General features: G+C 38.1%; 1 protein-coding gene across 20 annotated transcripts in view; it reads right to left on the reverse strand.

Moving 5' to 3' along the window:
* The window catches only part of ICA1 (islet cell autoantigen 1), a 138,626-nt gene that overhangs the window by 51,050 nt on the left and 61,788 nt on the right, over positions 1 to 25,788 (reverse strand). The window lies entirely within an intron of this gene.

A 25,788-nucleotide genomic window follows, 5' to 3' on the forward strand; every position in this document is an offset into this window, starting at 1 on the left:
AATAGGGAAAAGAGCACTCAGAGCAGAAAGAATGGGGAGTGGAAAAGCCCTGAGGCTGGAGCATGCTTGGCTTGTTCAAGAACTATAATCATTGTCTTTAGTTATACGCTTTTCACATTTGGTTTACATGCCTTATTAAAATGTAAGTTTATTAACAAATAGATAAAATGATATTCTTTTTTTTTTTTAAGTTTTTATTTATTTATTTGACAGAGATAGAGACAGCCAGCGAGAGAGGGAACACAAGCAGGGGGAGTGGGAGAGGAAGAAGCAGGCTCATCGCAGAGGAGCCTGATGTGGGGCTCGATCCCATAACGCCGGGATCACGCCCTGAGCCGAAGGCAGACGCTTAACCGCTGTGCCACCCAGGTGCCCCTAAAATGATATTCTTAATCAACTGGTGGGTGATTTTGAAAGTTCCATATTTTAAAAATCGACATATGATAGTATGAATAGTTTTAATAACTATGTTTCCATAGTTTCTAGAGAAAACTCATTTTATATACATTATTTCCTTTATGCTCTTATAATGAATCTAGCCCACTGGAATTGAATGATATTTAGATGTACGTATAAAATTTACACATTCCTACTACCCCACTATATACACAAACACACACAAACACATGAGCGCATGCACACACATCGTAATTTGGGATTTTCCCTCAAGACAGCAAGAAAAAAACCCCACAAAACTTATACTCTATAATGCAGGAAACAAACACTTTCACACTTAGCAGCAGCATTTTAACACTGTACTTCAGAGAATTACCACTAAATACCAGGAGAAAGATAGTGAATAATGAGAGAGAGAGAGAGAGAGAGAGAGAGAGAGAGAGAGAGAGAGAGAGATTTTAGAACAAGTCCAGAGAAAGAGGCATGTTTCACTGATACAAGGAAACAGAGGGCCCAGGTGGTTTAAGATGGCGTTGGAGAAAGCACTTCCACAGCCTGGGAGACATAAGAGAGAAGGGATCAATTCCTGGTCTTGCCAGACTCAGCACCACAGCTAATGAACCAGGTGGGGCAGGAGTGAGACGCTGGAAAAAATGTGTGGGTGTGGTGGCAAACTAGGGAGAGGAATGGAATGGGTTGTCCAAGCTGATTCTCAACCTAATTCAAGGAGGGTGGGGAGTACGCTGATTTGAGAGAGAGGGAAGTTGCAAACAAAGAAACGAAGAAAAAGGAGAGGAAAAAGAGAGAAGAATCTATACAAGTTTAATAGTGTGGCTATGATGGTTACTTACCAGGGTTTTGCCAAAACAAGGAAGATATGTGTCATTTTACTTCATTTCCTCCTAAACACGCATTCTGAACTTAAATAATTCAGCAATAATAAATACACAATGATAATTCTGAGGTTTTTCAGCTATGTCACTGCTGAGTTTATAGACTGAATTGAATCTTTCAGCTAGCATTCCCTTTAGATGAATGAAAACTGTTTATTCAAGACAAGAGTTTTGGATCCATCTGTGTAATCAGGACAAGGCACACATACAGCTGACATAATCTCAATTCAGTTACACAAGCGTGTAGGCAACCTTCATTCAGACTCTCATTTTCAGATACTAATGGAAATCACTCCAAATTTCTTCCCTACTCTGCGCTTTAGAAGTTCAGGTTTATAACATGCTCAGATCATGAATGCAAAAGTCAACTAGGACAGTGGAACACACCAAAGAAAGTGTCAGGGTGATGTTCTAGGAATGTATAAAATATTGCAATGGATGAATACTTTAATCAAATAATAATCTCAATGATAATTCAGGGAAGTGGGGGACCATCCCACAGGCCACTGTCTTTTGAGTTTCCAGGTAAGAAAGTTTTAACTTTCCTTTTTTACTCTTAATCCTGTGTTCCAAACTGGGTGAGGAGAAGGAAGAAAAGTGCACCCTCACGGAGGTCAGTGTTTTATAACTGTTTCATACTGCAGTTCCTCACGATAGGTAACATTATCCTCATTGGTAGAGAAGAGAAAATGGAGGTACAACACAATTTGCCTAAAACCAACTAGCAGGTAAGTAGAAAGGCCAGCACCTCGCCTGGGTTGGATGCTCTCTCCTCTTGGGTGACATACAAACCCGCACCCATACCCTGCAGCCTGCCTTTGGCCCATCCCACATCACCTCCCAGGCACCATATGCTCTAGGCATACTGAGTTTCCCTTCTCCAGCCACACCATGCCAAACTTCCTTCCACACTTCTGCACAATTCCTTTGCCTGGAAAGCCCTCCCCTAATGGTCCACATGGTAACTCTCACTCAACCTTTAAGTTTCTGCTCAAACATTTTCTCCTCTGAGAAACTTTTCCTGTAAGGCTCCTCAACTAAGTTAGCAGTTTTTCCTCTCTGCAGTCAGTCACTTTGCAAACACCCTTATGACACAGAACTGTGGTGTGTGCTCCCTGCTCCCATGTATGCCCAGCTACCCTCTGGATTATTAAGCTTCATGAGGGTGAAAGCTACACAATATTTAATTTCATGAGGCTGTGGCTATATGCCTCCAGGTAGCCAGTATGCAAAACACTGAACGAAGAGAGGATACCTGAATGAGTGAATAAATTAGGCCGTGTTTTCCTACTACATAATAGCACTCTTCAAGAAAAGCAGAGCATGCTCTGTTTGCTGAATTACTGTTAGACTTTCCCAGACCCTATCCTTCTTCCCCACCAGTACACCATTTACTGAGTAGGTGAAATACACACATGCATGTACGCTCATTTGATTTTTGCAATACTCCCACACCGAAATTTTGTTTCTATTTCACAGAGAAGGAAACTGGGTTTCAGAACCATTAGGTAACTTGCCCAAGCCAATCTGACCAGCAGGGGAGGGCAGGATGTGTTAATTTCACCGAATCACTTTGCTTTCCCAATTGTAGCAAATCTCAAACCAGTGGAGCAACTGTATATTACCCAAAATGGAGATATCGGCACTTCATCTATTACTCTTTCTCTTCGTGACTTGTCACTCATTACATTAAAACGTTCTAATATGTTGACAGTTTATGATCCTGGCTTCTTGTTTTAAAATTCAAACCATTATGCACTATGCAATATATCTACTGATGTAGGATCAAAGAGTAAAAGGTCATCTGTTTTCAAGCCCTTGGTGGAAACACAGTTAAAATTATTCACAACCATGTAGTTTATAATATGCAGATACATTCCAGATTAATTTAGCTAGCTATCAGACTGTCCCAACGTCCTTAATGTTTGCTCAGCTGGTGGACTTTTTTTTCCCCTGCTTTCTGTTTTTAACTTAAGAAAGCAATGCTGTCATCAGAAAATGTAACTGACTGGTTTCGCTTCCTCTTTCAGGTCATTAGTAGAAGTATTAACTCAGGTCACAAGACTGAGCCCAGGGCAACTGCTTTATCAATTTCTTTCTTATCTGAGAAGCACACATTTCAGGACAGTAAAAGGCTACAATACTGTCCTTTTTTTCCATTGGTATTTCTTGTACTTTATTGTGGTTTAAAAAATATGTCATTTTTCCTTTTCTTTTTATTCCTTTTTGAACATTTATTCATGTTTATGCACCCTGTGAAAGGTTGGGGAACTTGCTTGTGTCTCTTGGCTGCCCAAGCTAAACCTGTTTGTCCTTTATATTGATGGTCATTCACTGTAAGTAATCATAAATCACAAACACAAATCAACTGATAAATTAACAGGTGAACTGACTGGCTAAAAATTATCTTGTTTGAGATGTTGTATTTATTTACTCTGCAGTGGGTCCTGAATAGAACGAATAGGGAAAAGTTCAGGCCTCTCCCTTTATGGGTTCATTTTGCTATCCTTGACTTCCAAAGTATAGTGGATCTGGATGTTCAAGAGTATCTAAAAACACTGAAGCATGAACAATGCCTTCACTGGTTGCCCAAACACTGAGGTTGAATCCAGACTCTGTAACTTACACACCATCCCCTCATGATCTGGCCCTGGACCACTTCACTTTCATTTTTGGCCTCTCTCTGTCTCTCTTTAATCCTTTTCTCCCAGTGCAATCTCCCAAATCATAAAGGGATTGCATCTTCTTCCTTTGCACATATTATTCCCATTGATACCGTATTTCTCCTCCTTTGTTGTCCCTGAGTTTTGAAAACTCAGCTTGTGCTACCTCTTCCAGGAAGCACGCTTCAATCCCCAAGTCTGATTTCAGGTGCTCCTCTTCTAGGCCCTTACACCACTTTGTTATACACCTCTATTACCTCACACTTAACACACTGCACATTGTTACTTTATTTTATTATTATTTTTTGTTTGAGAGAGAGAGAGAGCACATGAGGGGCAGAGAGAGGGGGAGAGAGAGAATCTCAAGCAGACTCCATGCCAATGAAGAGCCTAATGCAGTGCTCGACACAGTGCTCAATCTCATGACTCTCAGATCATGACCTGAGCCGAAATCAAGAATCAGACACTTAACCAACTGAGCTACCCAGGCGCTCCTAGTCATTGTTGCTTTAATTGTCTGTCTTCTATTATATCCTCCAGGGAGCTTGTGGCAGGGGCCATATCTTATTTCATCATTCCAATATTGACAGTAAGAGCTAAAAATTCTAGTTTTTGACCTGGTGCCTAGGAATACACACCATCACTTTGGGTCTACTGCTTCTATTTTTATAGTCAACTTTTATAGATGGACATTCTGTCACTTGATGTCTTTTTTTTTTAGAAGAAACTATCACAGTAATTGTATGCCAATAAGGAAGCTGTTCCAACTCCTCGATTTCCCATTAGTCTAAATCTTTAAAACATTTTCTGTGTACAGATTCAACATATTTCTGTAACATTTCTGTGCTCCTTCCTGCTGGAAATCAACTCATTCCAATTTGCTTTATATCAGCTGTTCTGGAAAATGTGGGTTTTGTGTTCTCTGTACACACCCAACCTATTAACATTTTGTATCAGTGATAATTCCTTTTGTCATTTTAGGCCTGGGAACATTTCAAATTTTCAGTATGATGACCAAGTGCTGTTGTGACTGAGGCTGTGTTATCTACCAAAATCCATTTGCCCTTCTGTATTTTCCAGACTCCCCTGAAAATAGGTGTAGCCATGAGACAAAGTTCTTTCCAATGGAATGTGAACAGAAGTAACATACACCATTTCCAGGCTTGGCCCACAAAGACTTTCTACACATGTTCTTGCATGCTCTGTTTCCTTTCAGGATAACTGGGATGTCCACATTGAGGGAACACTGGGAAGCATGCTTTAAAGATTACGAAGCTGCTGTCAGCCTGGGTCTCTGAATAACTTCTTGGAAGAAAGCCATTTCATCAACCTGGACACCTGCCCAGGACTATTTGGTGAGCAAAAACAACAAAACAATATAACACCGCTGTTGGTTTAAGCCATGGGATTATGGAATTTTGGGTGCCTCTCTGTAACACAGCCTAACCTAGACTATTCTACCTAATACAGGGATTAAGAAGAGTTAAATGACAAGATGCTAGACATAATGTTGGAAGTAGGCTGAAGTCTAACACTTCCATAGACAATTATCAGCTATCCAAAGTTTTGATATTTCCATTACTCTTTTGATCATCAACAAGAATGTGGTTAATAATATCAGGTGATTACTAAGGTGTTCAAAAATTCATTTTAATGCTACTGAATTTTAAAAGAAATGTTGTACAGCAACACTGCAGGAGATAAGTATGGTGGGGTGAATCTGAAAAGAGTGAAATGGCTGAAAAATTCTTTGGTGGGTTTTTTTTGTTTTGTTTTGTTTTTTAATCATTAGAGCTGAGAAGTCCTACCTGACTCTCTGGTGAACTTCTGATGGTCTCAGCCCAAGTCCCCCAAACTTCCAAATGCTAATTATACTTTTCTTGGAAAGGGAGAAAGTCATTTTTTATATTTTTGCATATAAGAGGTTTCTTGATATTTAGGGCTGGAAGATACATGCTTGAAATGCTGGGGAAATCAGAAAGTTGAAGATATAAACAAACAAGACACCATCAGCACAACAGTCCTTTTCTTCTTAAAGTGCTTCTAAATAATTACCACTAAAACTCATTTTAGTCTGTGCTTTCTTTCATATATGCTCTATGCCTCTATTCCTTCCTTTTATCTCCTCAAACGATTTTGTGTTTTTGTTACTGTTTTGTTAAGGTATAGATTATATTAAAGTACATTAAAGTATAGCTCAATATGCTTTAAAATATGTTTATACTGTATACCTAGCCACTACCTGGATCAATATATAGAACCTTTTCAGCATTCCAGTAGACTCCTTTGTGTTTCACTTCACCAATATCTCCTCAAAAATAAAACCACTATTCTATATAGTCTGACCTCTATCACCATTGATTCATTTTGTCTGATTTTGAACCTCCTATCAATGAAATCATATACTACATACTCTGTGATGTGTCGTTTCTTTCACTCAACACTATGTTCATGAGGTTCATCCATATTACTGCCCTGTAGTCACAGTTAATTATTTTTCATTGCTGTATAGTATCCTATTGAATTAATTTATCCATGCTATTTTTTTTTAAAGATTTTATTTATTTCTTTGACAGAGAGAGACAGCCAGTGAGAGAGGGAACACAAGCAGGGGGAGTGGAAGAGGAAGAAGCAGGCTCCCAGTGGAGGAGCCTGATGTGGGGCTCGATCCCAGGACTCTGGGATCATGCCCTGAGCTGAAGGCAGACGCTCAACGACTGAGCCACCCAGGCGCCCCATATCCATGCTATTGTTGACGAACAACTGGTTTGTTCTGACTTTGGGGCTATTAAAAATAATGCCACTATGAACATTTTTGTACATGCATTTTATATGAAAGCTCATTTTCCTTGGATATATCCCTAGAAGTATATATTTTTAGTAGATAATGCCAAACAGTTTTCCAAAGTAGTTCTTTCAGTTTTCACTCCCACCAGCAATGGACAATAGTTTCAGATTCTCCATACCTCACAAACATTTGTGATGGTCAGTCTCATTTAATTTTAGCTACTTGGTAGGTCTTAATTATCATTCCCTTATGGCTAATAATGTGAATACCTTTGCATATTCATATTGGCAATTTTGAGATCTTCTTTTGTCAGGTGTCTGTTCATATATTTTCCCAATTTTTTAACTAGGTGGTCAATATTTTAATTTTGTAGGACTTCTTTAGATGTTCTGAATACAAGTTCCTTGTTGAATATATATACTGCAAATATCTTTTTCCACTATAGTTTTTATCTTTCCTCAGTGTTCTTTTAATGAACAGACTTTCTTAATTTTGATAAGGTGCAATTAATTATTTTCTTTTACGGTTAGTGCTTTTTGTGTCCTGTTTAAGAATTCTTTGTCCCAGGGGCGCCTGGCTAGCGCAGTCGTTAGGCGTCTGCCTTCGGCTCAGGGCGTGATCCCGGTGATCTGGGATCGAGCCCCACATCAGGCTCTTCCGCTGGGAGCCTTCTTCCTCCTCTCCCACTCCCCCTGCTTGTGTTCCCTCTCTCGCTGGCTGTCTCTCTGTCAATTAAATAAATAAAATCTTTAAAAAAAAAAAAAGAATTATTTGTCCCAAGGTCATTCAGATATTCACCTATGTTTTATCCTGAAAGGTTTATCATTTTACCTTTAGACTTTAAGTATATGATCTATCTCTCAATTTTTGTGTATGATATGAAATAAAGGTCAAGTTCGTTGTTTTCCATATGGATATCCAATTGACCCAGCATCATTTATCAAAAAGACTATTATTACTTCCAATGAATCACAGTAATGCTTTTGACATAAATCAGGTAATGTGTGTGTTTGCTTATGGACTACTAGTCTGTTTCACTGGTCCACTGGATTATTCATTAGTCAATGCCACACTATCTTAATTACTGTAGCTTTCTAGTAAGTCTTAATATCTAGGAATGTAAGTCCTCCAGCTTTGTTCTTATTTTTTAAAGATCACCTTGGGTATTCCATGTTCTTTGTATTTCTATATAAGTTCATGATTATCCTGTGAACTTCCCATTGGGGTTGGGATTGATGTTACATTTAACCTACAGATCAATTTGGAGAATATTGACATCTTAACAAAATGGAGTCTTCGAATCCATAAACATGGTATATCTCTCCCTTAAGTCTCCTTTAATTTTTCTAAGCAATGTTTTGTAGTTTTGGTATAGATGTCTTGCATGTCTTTGGTTATATGTACCTTTCATTTTCAGTTTTTAAATGTGGCTAAGAAAATAAGCCAGTGCTTAATTTAAAAACGTGAGGCATTACAAGTATTTGCATCATCTTCCTTAAAAGATAAAAGCAACACAACCCCCATACAAAATAAATATACAATATAGATACAGTGAAAACTATCTAGAAGATTATCTGAATGGTAAAGTCTTCTTACTAAGAGTTGAACATATCTGAGCATATATTATTACTGGAACAATGTTTTTTGAATCTACTTCTCTATTATGTAATTAAAGTTACCACTAGTTATTTCCACAGCTAATGGTAGAAAAACATAATGTTCCAGTTAATTTCATTTCTTTGTGTTATTCTCACCGTCATCCCTTCCTGGGCTTTCCCACATCCCACAATTCTGCCAGAAAAACTCCTGTCCTCCCCTTTTCCTTTTACCAGGTTACTAAGTATGCACTCACAGTCTTCAGCTTAAAACATATTAACTCTGAAAAGCCTATCCTGATCCATGGGACAGAACTAAGCATTTCTACTATGTTCCCCAACAAAATCCTTTAGACCCTCTATCATAGCACTAGACTTTTGATGGCTTGATTAATGTCTGTCTCCCCTAATACACTATGAATTCTAAGATGGCAGGGGCAGTGATGGCCTTATTCACAATTTAACCTCCAGAGCCTTGCACAGTACCTGGCATGTTTTAATTACTCAATAAATACTTGATGGATCTACTATGAAATTTAAGCACAGCAGAAGGGATTCTTTTCCTCTATGAAAACCAGAGTTAGTAGAGATCAATCACCAGGCTGTCCCAAAGTGAAATCAGTTAAAAGGATGCCCCGTATTTCTGGAATCCTGGTGGTTGTCTTAAGGGTGCTGTGCTATATTTCTTCCTAATTTTTATTGTTGATAAAAAATAAACAAAAATGAATTAAAAGATTATTTTGAATGAAGACCATTCTTCTAGACTAGCCACCAGATCTAACCTTCAGGATTTATCCTATTTTTGAAACTGTTTCATTAAAAAAAAATTTATTTTTGTATGATATGTTATAGCTTTCTATTTCACTTTTGTGTTACATAGTTCTTTTGGAAAGGAAACCCACTGTCACCCCAAGGTTGGCAACGTAAATGAGAAGCTCCACACGAGGAAATTATATGCCGAGGTGGCGTATTCCTGAACTTGCTGCCTCCATCACCAGTGCCTTCGGGGCACAGCTCCTCATTAACAACACCGGATGTGCAGGGACTTGCAATGACATTTCCCTAATTTTCCACTGCACAATCAGACTAGACCCTCTAACCACAACTTTCCTAGAGACTTGAGAATAATAAACGGGAAACAGAGACAAGAGAAGGAACTTACATTAAGCAAACTGACTTACAAGATTGAGTTTGCTTTTCTCAGCTCTTGGTCTCCTGTGGGGAAGGAGATCAACTTAGCAACCATCAAGTAGAGACTGACACCAAAATTTCCCTGCATTCCTAAAAATCTTTATCCAAGAAAGTGAAGGCTGTATCTTGTCTGGTAAACATCATTCTGAACACCTTCTTCCCCAAATCTTTATTCCTGTAAAGGCTACTTGTATTCCTGCGTCATCTATGGTCCTGGCCTACATAGCTTGAACAGTGCAGCCATATCAGAAGCCAATCCAATCCAATAAGCCATAGGCACATACCGATGGTGTGTGTGTTGGGGGGTGGGGTTTGTAGAGGGTGGCAGTTTTGGTACAATTTCATGGAATCAGTCAACAAGCAGTTATTAAAAGCTCTAGCAGTGTAGTGGAGTGGAAAGGGCATCCAATCCAGGGCTAGAAGGTCTGAGTTCTATGCATGGATCAGAAACGTCCTAGCTTTGTAATACTGAGCACGTTATTTAACTTTTCTGAGTTTCTGCCATTAGATTTGGAAAACAAGCATGAGATAAACAAGAGAGAGAATGTATATCAGAAGCTTTTTTAAAAATTATAATACTTAAGGCTATTATTGGGAGTTACATGAAAGGTCCTGTGGTTAGCACAATTATGCCTCCATGTAAGGGTATTTGTGAGGGTAAAATGGGATAGAAACTGTTTTAAATGATGCATAAGGCATGACCCCCACTCAAGGAAATTTCAAATGGCTAAGAAGATGAGATGTGAGCAAAAACGGTAATGACACTGCCTCCACTCCAGCTGTTCCTTTTATCAATAAGATGCAACATGCTCAATGTCGAAGGGGCTCCACCCTTTACTCTGAAATAATAGCTGAATTCATATCATGGTTTGCTTTGTTAAGAAGTGATACAGGGGCGCCTGGGTAGCGCAGTCGTTAAGCGTCTGCCTTCGGCTCAGGGCATGATGCCGGCATTCCGGGATCGAGTCCCACATCGGGTTCCTCGGCTGGGAGCCTGCTTCTTCCTCTCCCACTCCCCTGCTGTGTTCCCTCTCTCGCTGGCTGTCTCTCTGTCACATAAATAAATAAAATCTTAAAAAAAAAAAAAAAGAAGTGATACAGAGCAGAAGAAAGGAAATTTGCTTTAATCATGATCGTTGGGGAATATATCACAATATAAAAATCACAAAATAGCTTTCTTCCCAAGATACTTACAAATAATTCCTTCAGAATACATGTTGGTTTGGAGAAATAATTCATATATACCTAATAATCTACTGTGTGTTAAAAACCTATTGTGTTAAACATATACCCAAGAGTACAGAGAAGATAAAGTTAACTCACAGGAACAGGGGAAAGATCTATAAACCATCTTTAACATTACTTAAAACTAATTATTTTTAAGATACAAAAGAGAATGAAAAATAAAAGATAAATGAAAAGAGTTCTATGCTTCTTTGGTTAAAAAAATAGAAAAAAGTCAATTCAAATTTAAACAATACTATGAGACAGGTAAAACTGGTATTTAAAATAAAACTTAATTTTAACCCTGATCTTTTAAGAATTATAACTGAATATATGAATGTGCCTAATGTATAAAGTGCAGAGCAGACTTAGAGAACTTTAAATCAAATGATCTATCATTCGTCCATTTACTCACTGATGAATGATTGTGCTTATGTAGTGGTTCTCAAAATGTGCTTCCTGGACCAACAACATCGACATCACCTGGGAGCTTGTTAGAAGTCTAATTCTCAGGCCGCGCCCCAGACCTACTAAGTCAGAAAGTAGGATGGGGCTCAGCACAAGTTTTAACAAGCCCCCCAGTTGATTGCATTGCATGCTAAGGTCTGAGAACCAGCGTCCTGGAGTGAAAAGGTTAAGAGCATGCTCTTTGAAGTCAGAGAAATTTGGATTCAAATATTTGTACACAGACGTACTGTCTCTGTGACCTGGAACAAGTCATTTAACCCAAGTCTTAGTTTCCAAATTAGTAAACAGAGACACTGCACTTTTCAGGGCGTTTGTTAAGATTAAATAAAGAAATATATTCAGATGTGGTCTATAGTGTCTATACATCATACGCACAGTGCTTAGTGCCTAACAAGCACTCAGTAACTGATGTCTGTTATTATTCCAGGCATGGAAGACCCTGTGTTCTATGCTGCAGGAAACACTGCATTCATCAGACTTGGTTTCTTTCTTTAGGGACCTCAGTCTGGAAGAGGAGGTATACTAGCAAGTAAATAATCATGATACAAAGTAGAAAGTGTTAGGTGGCAAGAGAATGGTATATAAAGTGCCCTGAGAAACTGAAAGAGTGGAGGAAGCAACATACGAATGGTTTGTTTTTTTTTTAAAGAGGAAGTTTTTGGATAAGCACAGATGAAGGGACGCACGTTCCAGATGAAAGGAAAAGGGGAGGGAATCATGGGATACACAGTTTGGCCAAAGGGGTAACAGAAGGGTGACCATATAATTTATTGTCCACACAGGGGCACTTGGCAAGTGAAAGGAGCATCATTAACAGTTAAGTCAAGACAACAGATTTAAAGGGGACCATGCATATGGTCACCCTGGAGAACAGGCTGTTGGGAATGAATACTTGAAAAAGGGACTGAGAGTAGGATGGATTTGTGCAGCACAGCATCCCCAACAACAGGACTAGGGCTCTGTTTTTTACATCACGGGAGCTACTACAGGGCCTGAGCAGGGAAGTGACCTCACTTGGGGTAGTAGGTACTTGAGAAGATTGGTTTGGCAATGCTGTATAGGCTGCTACGAAAATGGAGAGGAGGGAATAGAGGAGAGGGAGATTTCCAGAAAAGATGAGATTTTGAAACCAAATACATGTGTCAGACAAGGAGAGGGAGAAGTTGAACCTGAAGTTAGTATTTCAAGCCTATGTCAACAAAAACAAGGAGGTCAGGAGAAGAGGCAGGTCAGGGAGGAAGTACCATGAATTCCCTTTCAGATACAGATGTGTTCAGTTTGATGAGCTCTGTTACATTCAACACGTGACTGGGTTCCAAAGTGCCACTGAGTGGGGAAATACGACAACTAGTTAGAATTGAGTTTTTTTTTTTTTTTTAAGATTTTTTTATTTATTTATGTGAGAGACAGCCAGTGAGAGAGGGAACACAGCAGGGGAGTGGGAGAGGAAGAAGCAGGCTCCCAGTGGAGGAGCCTGATGTGGGGCTCGATCCCAGAACGCCGGCATCACGCCCTGAGCCGAAGGCAGACGCTTAACGACTGCGTTACCCAGGCACCCCTAGAATTGAGTGCTTACTTCACTAATGTGCTCCCCATTGCTCAAAAGACAAGCCATTCAGTATCTTGATAGAGCTATTATAGGCTCTTTATTTTGTTGTATTTCTTATCTAATGAACACTTAAAATTGGGCAACAATGAATGTTTCCATTGTACTTAGCATGGATCACACTCTAAGTACTTTACAAATATTACAGATTTAATCTTCATAAGAATCTCATGAGGTTAATATGATTAATATTTTTTAAAGATTTTATTTATTTGAGAGAGAGACACAGAGAGAGAGAGCACACATGCACACACAAGCAGGGGGAGGGGCAGAGGAAGAGGGAGAAGCAGATTCCCCACTGAGCAGGAAGCCTGACCATGACCTGAGCTGTAGGCAGATGCTTAACCGACTGAGCCACCCAGGCACCCTTGTATGATTAATATTATCATTTCCATTTTTTGGATGAAGACAGCAAAGCACAGAGAAGTTGAGACACCTGCCTAAGATTATGCTACTATAAAGGGGTGGAGCCCTTAACTGAACCAAGGAGCACCTGGTTGCAGACACTCCTCACTGTGGCACCAGGAGGTTCTGATACTACAGACATCCTAAAGGAACCTGATGGAATTGGGATTGGAAACTATTATCTAAAAGTTTCCTGGCATGCTGTGTTATTTATATGAAAAAATACATATTTTTGAGGTATTATTTCCAGTTATAATTATCAAACTGCTTTCACACGTGTGAAATAAATAGTATACTTAATTTTTATAGTACTTTTGAGGAATACACATATAAAATATCATTTAGAAAACCCCTGTCACAATTTCATGACACATAGTGACACATTTATCTGGTTTAAGCCTCATCATTTCTACTCCAGAAATCTCTCATTTCTTTCCTCCTTTCCATTCTTGCAGCACACACAGAACTCCCCCAAAACTACTCTTCCATAGTCACTTGGGAACCTTCATAATGGCAAAATTTCATAATGTCAGATACCAAGTCACAGAGTCAAGATTCAAACATGAACCACTGTTATAGCACCTTCCAAATAAAAGATGACCTTTCAGAACCACCTTTATTGTTACTCTTTTTAATAGTAAGTGTGGTAGCCCGGAAGGGAGTTTTGGTAGAAGTTCAGGGATTACAAATAGAGGTGACAAGTTGTGGATAGACCTTTAAAACAATTTTGGGAGTGAAGAATTTTTTTTAAAATTTGGGAATACCAGTTGTTGGCAATCTAAGGGGGTCAGAGCAAGGAAGGCCCCAAGAAGAGGAAAGGAGAGTCTTTTAGGCTGTGGATCATCAGAGTAGGAAAGAAGGCAGCATTCAGGGCAGCACTCATGGGATGGAAGCTTATGGTTTTGGCAGGAGCATCCACTGCATTCCACCTCTCAGTGACGCAAGAAGAGGGCAAGATTCCTCTGGAGAGGCCAAGGGACTAAGCTGAAGTGTTAGAACAGCAGAGGCAGAAGCCATGCTTCCTAGTGAATCAGTCTTGATAACTGAGTACAGGGGAGAAACAAAACAAACCAAGACAGGAGCAAAACAGGGAGGCATCCTCTTTGAGGAAGTCTTTATCTGATTTAGATGCCACCCTCCTGAACTTTGACAGTACCCAGTGCTCACCTCAATCACAGCACCTGCTTAGATTATAAGCATTTGCTTCCACGTTTTTCTCTGCCACAAACCACTGACTCCCTGGAGAACTGGGATCTGTATTACCTGACTATATCCCAACACAGCCCAGAGCCTTACACAAAAGCAGGTGCCCTGAGTAAAATGCCTGTGAATGAATGAATGAACGAATGAACGAATGAAGGAATGAAATGAGGTAGAGCTTTGATTAACTGGAGTTATTATACCAGAGGGAGGCTTACAACTCATTTAGTCCAATCCTATTGTTTGACAGATGATGTGAGACCCAAAGAGGTTAATGGCCCCACAGGGGGGTTTAGTGCTAGAGTTGGACTGGGCACCCAGAACACACGGGCCATCCTTTCTCCTCCTCACCGTGCCAGGAGCATGAAGACAGCTCCCACAGTCATTCTAATGTTTGTTGGCTGGTTGTTGAGAATGCAGAATACATTTTCCCATGGAGACAGGTTTTTTCTTCCTTTTTTTTTTTTTTTTTTTTTTAAATGGTGGTTCGGTTCCCAGGCCAGGCCACAAAAGCCTATTTACCCCATAGCTGAGCTCAACTATAAAACCAGCGGTAGCTCTGAGGCCTCACTGAACCCCTAGCTCAGAGCCTGCAGTCTGGGGGGCAGGTGGGCAGCTGGCTCTGCAGGGGGGAGGGCAGAGCTCCCTTGAGCAGACCAGGAGCGTGGGGCGGGGGCTGGGCAGGGGGGCTGGGCAGGGGGCCCGGGCAGCAGCTGCAGGAGGCTAGGCAGCCTCTGAATGCCTTGGTGGTTCTTAAGTGGATTGTTTGTAAGTTGGGAACTGTCTGTACTTAGAAAGGCGGATTTCAAGAGGTAGGGGATCCTATTTCACTTGAAGGCCCACGGTAATGAGGGTTCTTTATTCGTAATGAAGTAGCCACTAATTGGAGGGACGGGCTCAGGAGGCCTGTTGGAATTTTGTACTCCTGGACCAGAACTGAGTAATATTATGCAGTAGCCTGGCAACCCCTTACTTCTGTATAAAATTCATATAAAAATCTACCATGAAGTGCCTGTCTGACATTCACTGTGTTTATTATTAATAATGATAATAACAGAGTGGCTTATACACAGCACTAAAGCTGAGAAAGTGAATGAATTCTCAGTTTCATCAAAAATTTTTTTTTCCTCAGCCAGATTAGGAACATTTGGAAAATCCTTACTTTCAGAGTGGGCTGAAAGCTTTCATATTTACCCTGAGGAGACATGGCTCCAGGTTTTAGGGGCTCATCCAAGAGATGATCTCTTTCCTTCCTCCACCTCCTCAGAGGCAGAAATATTCCATAAACTCATAAATGTTGTAAAACCAAATGTACAAAAAAAAAAAAAAACCCAAGTGTACAAAAAAACCCCAGTGTTAATGGAAATGAAAAAATTACAGTAGGTGAATCAATTATAATAAGGTAATACAGTTAGCCTCTCTGGACTTAATGAAATGTGGTCAACTACACTGGAATGTTCTGGTGCCCCCTGGAGGATTCTAAAACCTAATAGAACAGGTTATTTTAGTACCTTTCTTTAGATGTCAGAAAATCCTACAGAAGCAGTGTGTTTCTTCTTCAAAGCTCAAATCCACTTAACCTGACTCAATCACATGCAGAGGAAAAGAGCAGGAACAAAATCTAACATTTAAAATCTTTTACCCACCATAAGTTTACTGTTAGAATGTAAGTTTTTGGATCACTGACAGAATCTATTTTTGGTTTACAAAGTTTATAAACCCAGCAGTGCAAAGTTCACAGTTACATGTGCAATCTCTCAATTTCTCTGGGCTGAGTGTTTAGTGAACAAGGAAGTTTGCTTCTGTGAACCTTGCTTTGTCTTGCACAGACATTCTGGAAAGTTAAACATTTAGCTTCTAAAATTTTACTGCCCTGACATTCCTCAGAGACATGACTCCAGTATGATGATGACTAAATGGCCATCAGAGTTGTTTATTCCATAGTCACAGAACAGTTAGCAGATGTGAGGAACCACTGTCTGACTCCAGTAAGCTCCAATCATAATAAACTTCAATAATCTAATATGATTACAGCTTTCCATCTGCTCCCCCCCCCCAATTTATACGAGAATGACTGAAATCACTTTCTTTGTGCATAATGCGACTGATACCATTCCAGCCTTAGATCACCACATCGAAAAGACACAGAGCAGGTTTCACTAAGTTTGTAAAGACTAGTATTGGTACATTATTGTAACTATTATTATAGTATTTACTATATATAATATTATATGTAGAACTAATATAAATTTCTACTGCTGCCTTTTTTTTTCAGTGTCATTCCATCATATACTGAATGCTTAATTTCTTAATTTGGATACCATTATTATTATAAAAGAGCATACTAAAGTTTAAACCATGAAGTCATCAGACATAACTTCAGACTTTGAGAAAAGCTGCAAGAATTCTTCATATTCCTGGATATCCTTCACCCAGATTCCCAAAGTTTCAACATTTACTACGTTTGTCTTTTCTTTTTCTAAATATACACATTTATTTTTTTTCCCGATTTTTTTTTTTTAAGATTCATTTATTTATTTTAGAGAGAGAGAGAGAAGCACTAGTGAGCGAGCAGGGGGAGGAGCAGAGAGGGAGAATCTTCAAGCGGACTCCCTGCTGAGTGTAGAGCCTGATGCAGGGCTCAGTGTGGGGCTTGATCTCATGACCCATGAGATCATGACCTGAGCTGAAACCAAGAGCCGGATGCTTAACCCACTGAACCACCCAGGTGCCCCTTTTCTGATCTTTTTAAGAGTAGGTTGTGGATATGATGCTGCTTCATTCTTAAATATTTCAATGTGTATTTCCTAAAAACAAGGAATCCTCTTACATAAACAGTATAATTACAAAAAAAATATTGAAATATTATCTAATCCATAAAACCTTACTGAGATGTTATCAGTTGTCCAGATAACATCTTTTATAGCAAAAGAAATTCTAAAAGCATGGATTGCATTTAGTTGTTGGGATTTTTCAGTCTCCTTTAATCTGGGACAGTTCCTGGGTCTGTCTTTGTACAGGCCAGGTATTTTATAGAGTGTTCACATTTTGAATCATCCTATGTGTCCTCATAATTAGGTTAATGTTATAATGCCTCTGGCAGCATATGGAAAAAGTGATTCTGGCTTTTTCTCTGTGCAACATATCAGGGAGCACATACTGTTGACTAGTCCCATTAGTAGCAATGTTAACTTTAATCTTTTGGTTAAGGTGTTGGCTAGGTTTCTCCACTTAGAAATACTATTTTACCCTTTGTAAATAAAAAGTAGCTAATATGGATGTAAATATCCTATTTCTTCTCAAACTTTCATTGAATTAGTTTTAGCATTCATGGATGATTCTTGCCTGCATCATTTATTTTTATGACGGCTTATGAAAGGTGATTTTCAAATTCCCCTGTCCTGCTACATTTATTAGTGGACTTTCTACTGAAATTTTCCCTTCTCCCTTATTTTTTCTGTTTACTTTATTTATATCAGTGTAGCTCATGGCTCCTTACTTTATTCAGTAGTATTAAATTCACTGTCATTATTTACTTAAATTAGTAATTTATTTTAATGATTACATTATCCCAGATTTCACCAATGGGATCCCTTCAAGCTAGTTCCGTGTTATTTTGACATGTCTTTATCATTCTTTAAGCGCTTTCTTACTTTTTGGCATAACAAGGTGTTCCAATTCTTTCCCTGCCCCAATATTGAATTCAAGCACTTCTCCATGGGCCCTAGTTCCTTTTAGTGGAGAACGGGGTATATAGAAACAAAGATCTTGGCAATTTGCCTCAAGACCCTCTTAGAGGACAGTGCTGCAAAATGCTTATACATACACATAAACAAATGTGTGCATATGCATTCGCACACAAAAAACACATATATCTATATACACCTATATCCATTTATATATATATGTGTGTGTATATATATATATATATATACACATATATGTACAAGTGCATATGTGTGTGCATGTGTGTGTATAGTAGAACCGATGAGTTCACACCTCTATCTCCAATGCAATCCAGTACTGTAGGGTTCATTCTATTTTTTCTTTTTACCATAATTGTAGCTTCCTTCTCCCAAAGTTCAAACCCTGACTGCCATTACCCACAACTTATTTGTTCAATCCTAGAACATACCAAAAAATGGTTCTACAAAAAGGAAAGTCTACCAACAAGAGTTCAGTATTTGTTCAGAGTTATTTTTGTTTTTAGACTGAGAGCATATATTCACAGTACTGGATTCAAAAGCTTCTTGGGTTCATGGCCTCCCTGCCTTGTTCACCATCTTCTTAGGGTTATATTACTTATTTGAAACATAATTTGCTTTCATTTGTTTTTTTTGGATCCAATTTGAGAGTCCCTCACCATCCTGTGGGTCTTATTTACTTTTCTATTTATTCTCTCATTTAAAAAATACATGAAATATTAACATAACTCTACAACGTAGGTCTGTCTAAACTGGTGTAGTGAGAAGCGTTATCCTGCCCCCATTCCCTCTCCTTTTCACCCATTGCCATCCAGACATCTCCTGTAGGTAACTGATTTTACTGGTCTTTGTTTTTTTCATTTCTGTACTGTTTCTTCCTTAAATTAGGGGATAAATGTATATTTTCTTGTTTCTCCCTCTTTGTTACACAGAAGATAACATACTCTTTGCACTTGGCCTTTTTTCATTTTATATATCCTGGAAATCACTTCGTATCACAGAGGTCTCTCATTCTCTTTCACAGCCACATACTACTCCACTGGGTACTATGGAGTAATGTAGTCAACTATTTTCCTCTGTATAGGCATTCAGGTTATTTCCAATAATTTGCAATTATAAACAAGGTGGTGTTACACTAGATAGTCTTATGTGTAGTATTAGTGTATATTTGTGACTGTATCTTCAAGGTAAATTCTAGAAGTGGGACTGGTGGGTCAAAAGGTAAACACATAGGTAATTTTGTTAGGCGTGGCTAAATTCCCCTCCACTAGAGCTGTATCAGTTAACATCCCCAGCAGGTATCTCTGAGAGTTAGTTTCCTTACAGCCTTGTCTAGAGAGTGTGTGTTATACTTTTAAAATTTGCTAGTGAAACAGGTAAAAAATGGTTATGTTAAAGTGGTTTTAATTTGCAATTCTTTTGCCATGAGTGAAGTTAAATACTTTTTGCATATGTTAAAGGCCATTTTTGTACCTTTCTGTAAATTATCTGTGCATGTCTTTTCCCATTGTTCTATGATTTTTTTACCTTATTCTATTAATTTAAAGAAAGTTCTTCATATATTAGCGATATTATTCCTTTACCTGCAATATATGTTGAAAATATTTTCTCAGTTTTTCAGTTATCATTGGACGTTGTTTATGCTGTTTTGCTGTATAGAAGTTTTAATTTTATTTATCAGTAATTTCTTTAATTGCATCTGGATTTTGAGACCTAATTTGAAATTCTTTGTATACACCCAAGTCAAAGAGAAACTTGCATCATTTCATTTTTTACATTTAGATCCCTAATTTATTTGAAGTTTATTCTTGTGCATGGTGTGAGATATGGAACTAATTTTATCTTTGCCAAATGGCTATTCAGTTGTCCCCGTATCATTTGTTAAGAAGTTCATTTTCGCACCAGTGATTTGAGATACTATCTTTATCATAATGCTAAAGTCCCATATGTACTTGGGTTTATTTTATTCTTATTTTCTATTCTATTCCACTGGTCTGTCTGCCCATTCATGTGCCAGTACACTTTTTAAAAAGAAACTTTAGTAAACACGTCTGGTAGGCTAGTTCTGCACCCCCTCCCTTGTTGCATTTCTTTTTTAGTATTTGCTTGGCTATTCTTACATGTTTATTTTTCCCATATAAAATTTACTATCAACTTAGTTATTTCCATTGGGTTGTTTTAAATTATAAATTAACTTTGTGGATAACTGACATCTTTATTATATGAGTATTCTTATCCACAAGTAAAGGGTAGCCTCTGTTTGGTCAAGTCTACTTTCATGTCTTTCAAGGATGTTTTACAGTTCTCCTTATAACAATTTTACAATATTTCATGTTACATTTATTCTTAAGAATTTTATCTTCTTTATTGTTACTATACTATAAAAGTTTTCCCTATCTCTGTATATCTTTTATAGCCTCCTGCTACCTTACTCATTATTTGACCTGATTTTGCCATTGAGTCTTTAGAGCTCTCTAAGTCCATGAGGATATCATCTGCAAATAGAGGTAGTTTTACTTCTTCTCCAGTTTTATGCCTCTAATTTGTTTCTCTTGTCTACTTCCATCAGCTAATACTTCTAGTACAATACTGAATGTTAAGGAGATAGTGGGTAATCTTGCTTCGCTTAGTACTATTTCCTAGTGTTTTCCCATTAAGCTGGCTTTAAGACTAAGGCACATTTTATATTTGATCATGTATCTATATATGTTCAGGAAATATTAATTACTCGGGATGCCTGGGTGGCTCAGTTGGTTAAGTGTCTGCCTTAGGCTCAGGTCACAATTCCAGGGTCCTGGGATTGAGTCCCGCATCAAGCTCCTTGCTCAGCAGAGAATCTACTTCTCCCTCTGCCTGCCACTCTCCCTACTTATGCTCTCTCTCTCTCTCTGACAAATAAATAAATAAAATCTTTTTTTAAAAAAAGAGAAAATATTCATCAATTCCTTTTCTTTGAGTGACTTTATCAGGGATGAATGATGAGTATTATAAAAGATTTTTGGAATCTATGAAGATAATCATATAATTTTCTTCCTCAGATTAATAAGGTATATTAAATTATTAGATTTCCTCATATTGAGCCATCTTTGTATCCCTGGGATAAATTCCATCTGGTCGTGGTGTACTATTTTCTTCATGTAGTATCAGGCTTTATTCTCTAATATTTTACTTAGAAAATTTACACTAATATTCATAAGTGATACTGGTCTATAATTTTTTGTACTGATTCCATCAGGTTTAGGTATGAATATATAGCTGCCTAATAAAAACAATTCAGGAAATTTTCTTCACTCATAATACTGTTGAATAACTTATGGAGCACAGGGACTTATCTGGTCTTTGAAGGAGCGGCAGGATTTCCCTGTATGAAATTATGGGTCTGGTGCTTTTATTGTGAGGTAGTTCCTGGATAACTTTCTCTATTTCTTCCAAGGAATTTTTCTGTGTAAACTTTCCATTCCTAATGAGGTCAATTTTGATGAACTATTTCTCTAGGAAATTATCTATTTTATCTAGGTTTTCAAACTTGCAAAGATCTACAATTAGATTTTTATGATACTTCCAAATTCTTCTGATTCAATAGTTATTTCCCTTTGTCATTTATTTGTTTGTGCACCTTACCCCTTTTTTCCCTGAGTTAGCTAGTGGTGTATCTAATTAATTTATTCATTAGACTTACTATTTTTTTGTTTTCTCCCTCAATTTGTATGTTATCTTTATTATTTCTTTCCTTTTGCTTTATTCTGGTTTATTTCTTGTTCTTTTTCTAGAATTTAAAGTTGAAACTTTAATTCATTTATTGCCATCTTTAATTTTTCTTAAGTCTTTAAGACTTTGAATATTTCTTTGATCATTGCTTTATATGTGTTCCAGATTCTGATATGCATTATTTTTCATTATTATTTTTAAAGAAATTCTCTAATTTCAATTTACATAGTATCTTTTTTTTTAGTGAATCCTTCATGTACACTTAAGAAGAAGGTATATTTTCTATTATCTGGGTGTAAAGATGATATATACCCTTAATGATCATGCTGTCTAGATCTTCAATATCTTTATTTTTTGTCTATTTGATTTGTCTTATATTGAGGGTGGTGCATTAAATTCTTCTATAAGTAGGCATTTCTTTCTGTGTCTCTCTCTTGCAACTCTTGTACTTTTTGCTTTATGAAAGTTGCTGTGGCATAATTTAGTGCATAGATATCCATAAATGTTATATCTTCATTGTAAATTGTGGCTTTTAGCACTAAGAAGTATTTTTGTCATATTTAATGCTTTTTAAAATCCTTTTTTTCTGGTATCAATATTGCTACATCTGTTTTTTATTATTTCCATTTGCTTGGTACATCTTTGCTCATCCCTTTATTTTTAGCCTTTCTTAATTTTATTCTGGATACAGCCTATAGTTGAATCTTGCTTGTTGAGTCCAGCTGAAAATTTCTCCTTTTAAAAGGGGGGTTATAAGCCCATTTACATTTATTGATAAGACTGACATGTTTGGGTCTCAACTCTGTCATATTTTGGCTCATAATCAGTATGAAAATTATGTTACATTTTATGCTTTATTTTTCCTATTGTGTATTAGTTCTTTAGTTTGATTTTTTTTTTTTAGCTTAGTGAAACTACTCTATATGATACTATAATGGTATATCCATGATATTATATATTTGTTAAAACCCACAGAATCAGTAACACAGAGTGAACCCTAATGTAAACCTATAGACTTTGGTTGATAATGCATCTATGCTTGCTCAGCATTTATGGCAAATGTACCACACTGATATGATATACTGATGGTGGGGAAGGCAATGTGTGTGGTAGAGGGAGGAGGTATGTGGGAACTCTCTGTACTTTTGGCTCAGTTTTGCTAGGAACCTATAGTATGGGCATTAAAAAATAATGTACCTATGGGAAGGGTGGAAAAAAACAGACATGATAAAAAAGAAAGAAGAATGATACAAACTATGTTTCAGATTCTTTAAAAAATTATGTCTACCATTTTCCAACCACAGTAAAAAGGAGGAGGAGGAACAGGAGGAGGAGCAAAGACAATGGAGTCTTCCTATTCAGACCGAGCATGAACCAACACTATGGAGATTTGTGACTGAAGACCACGGACAGTTCACCAGCTGACTGACTGGCATTTCCACTGAAAACCTGGAAAGCTGTGCCACTTGGGGAGGATGGCAAGTGTATTCCACCACAGTCTTTTGCTATACTGGGCTCTAGAAAGCATTCCTTTATAGTCGACTGAAGTATTTACATATGGTTTTAAGTTATTCTGAACAATGGATCATCAATTTGTGTTCTCCATCAGGTGTTGGCAAAGAGTAAGCCCAAATAATAAAGGCATTTGCACCATTGTCCAGGCTTCCTGAACAAACCTGGTCCCTACCTTATCAGCCCAGAAATGAAAAGCTGCACTCTTTGAGGAACTGATATTCGGAGAGTAACTCACAATGCTGCCTCTCTCATTTCTTTCTTCTCTTAGTTTTTTGCTAATAAAACCAATTAACTTTATACTAGAAAGAAAGCATCATTTTGTTTCATGCTGGGGAGGGATGTCCCTTAGTTTAATAGATATGCCATTGAACATTTTGTGAAAAATGTCATGAAAGAAAATCAACTTTTCTTGCCCCCACTTGACAAAGCTTCGTCTTTGTCATTAGTGACAATGCACTAATGAGTCAACGAACCCGGCTTTTCAATAATGCCATACTTCCTTTTACAACTTTCCCTTTCTGATTGCTTGTGTGAAACCCAAGCTCAGCAAATATACCTTTACAATCCGCCCCCTCCACTGGAGTATTGTTCACTGTTACATTTATAAAGATATTCTGAGTTAATACATCAGTACTTTCACCTCAGATTTAACATTTCCATGCAATCTCTTTGGAGTTACTAATCCGTGTGTGTTGAACAGGCAATTATAGTGCAACACAATGATAATAATTTATGCAAATTCCACTAATACACAAAGCAACAAATTCAGAGCCTGAAGGTACATTAGCTGAGGTAAACTGCCTCTATCTTTAAGACATGGATGCACCTTGAAGAATGCATACTTAGAAAGTAACTAGATTTCTGTAAAAATCATGCTAATTAATTTCAATATCATAATACCACTCTACTTCAAATTTATAAAATGTTCGTGGACCAATTTTTTTTCTTTTTTTTTTCTTTTTGCCCTCTTAAGCTACCAAATTGCCTATAGTCTATTTAAGGGACTCTAGGGAACATACTGTTCAATGGGAATTAAGCTAAAAACCAGCTGTGTGGGATTCATCAGAAAGGCCTCAGGCTGTGAGCACAAGAGGTAGGCAGAATTCAAAACAATGACCAGAAAGGAACCACAGAATTTAAAAATAGAAGCAAAGGTGGATTTATATATGAAACTAAGAAAGCTTGAGTTTTATGGCCTCTTCTAAGACCTTGTACCTAATTTTGTTTTTTTTTTTTTCCCTAAAGAGAGTTCCAAACATGTAAGCCTAAGCTTGTAAAACTTTGATCTGAATGGAAGGTCCTTAGAAATCACAAAGATGGACTGTCTGATTTTACAGATGAAGAAACTGAGGCCCTGAAAGGAAAACTTGCTGAGGTCCAAATGTGGATGTCTATCATGAATTAGAAGACCTCCCAGGACACCTGGGTGGCTCAGTTGGTTAAGCATCTGCCTTCGGTTTAGGTCATGATCCTGGGGTCCTGAGATCAAGTCCCTCATAGGGCTCCTTGCTCAGCAGGGAGTCTGCTTCTCCTTCTCCCTCTGCCGCACGCGCGCTCTCTCTCTCCTCAATTTCTCTCTCTCTGACAAATACATAAATAAAATCTTAAAAAAAAAAAAAAAAAGTCAGACTTCCCTTGTGTTCCCTGTAGGAAAGACTGCATTGTACTACTTGGTTATTCTGCAGTCATTGCCCTTGGCAGGCCCACAGGTTTCTTCCTAGGCAATGTGCTCCACCCACAGCCTCTGCTGAAGGAGCAACCCTAGCCTATTCCCTGAGGAGTGGCTTTGTAGTTTACCCAGTGACCCCGTCCCTCACCCCCACCTCCATTCCGCCAACACAGCTGATTAGACCTGGGGTTGTCACCTGACCCAAGGGAGTCATTCCATCTGGGTCAATGACCTGTGAGGTCATTTGGTATAAAGAGCTCTGCTCAAACACAAAAGACACTGATGAACTAGCCCAATCAAATTCTCTCTCCTGGAAATGTGAACTGGGGAACACAGAAAGAAATAATTAGCAGTGGGGAACTAAATAAGATACCGACTCAGAGAATGGTTGTGCATTCAACTAGGACTCCACGAGTTCTATCTGCTGAGGGAGAGATGAGCTTTGCCAGTTTTCAAACCTTGAGGTACCCTCTAGCTCTAGAGTCTTTGAGGTCTAGTTGCATTGTTCTCCCTGAAAAGCCTGACATGGTAGCTGCAACAGCTGCCTTATTTCCAAGTTCCTCCTTATTCCTATCCCCATGACTACCACTCTTGAGACAGCTTTCTGTCCTTGTGTAAAGTGCTCTATCAGCAAGAACTCAATTCCGTGTTTTTGAAAGCCTTGATAGCAAAAAGAAGGGAAACAACCTTGAAAGTGAGGTCTGATTTCATCTTCGAGGAGAAATTGCTTCTTTGTTTTTGGGAAAAGCACTTTAATAGGTCT

The sequence above is a fragment of the Ursus arctos genome, unplaced genomic scaffold (assembly GCF_023065955.2).
Source record: "Ursus arctos isolate Adak ecotype North America unplaced genomic scaffold, UrsArc2.0 scaffold_3, whole genome shotgun sequence".
Taxonomy (NCBI): domain Eukaryota; kingdom Metazoa; phylum Chordata; class Mammalia; order Carnivora; family Ursidae; genus Ursus; species Ursus arctos.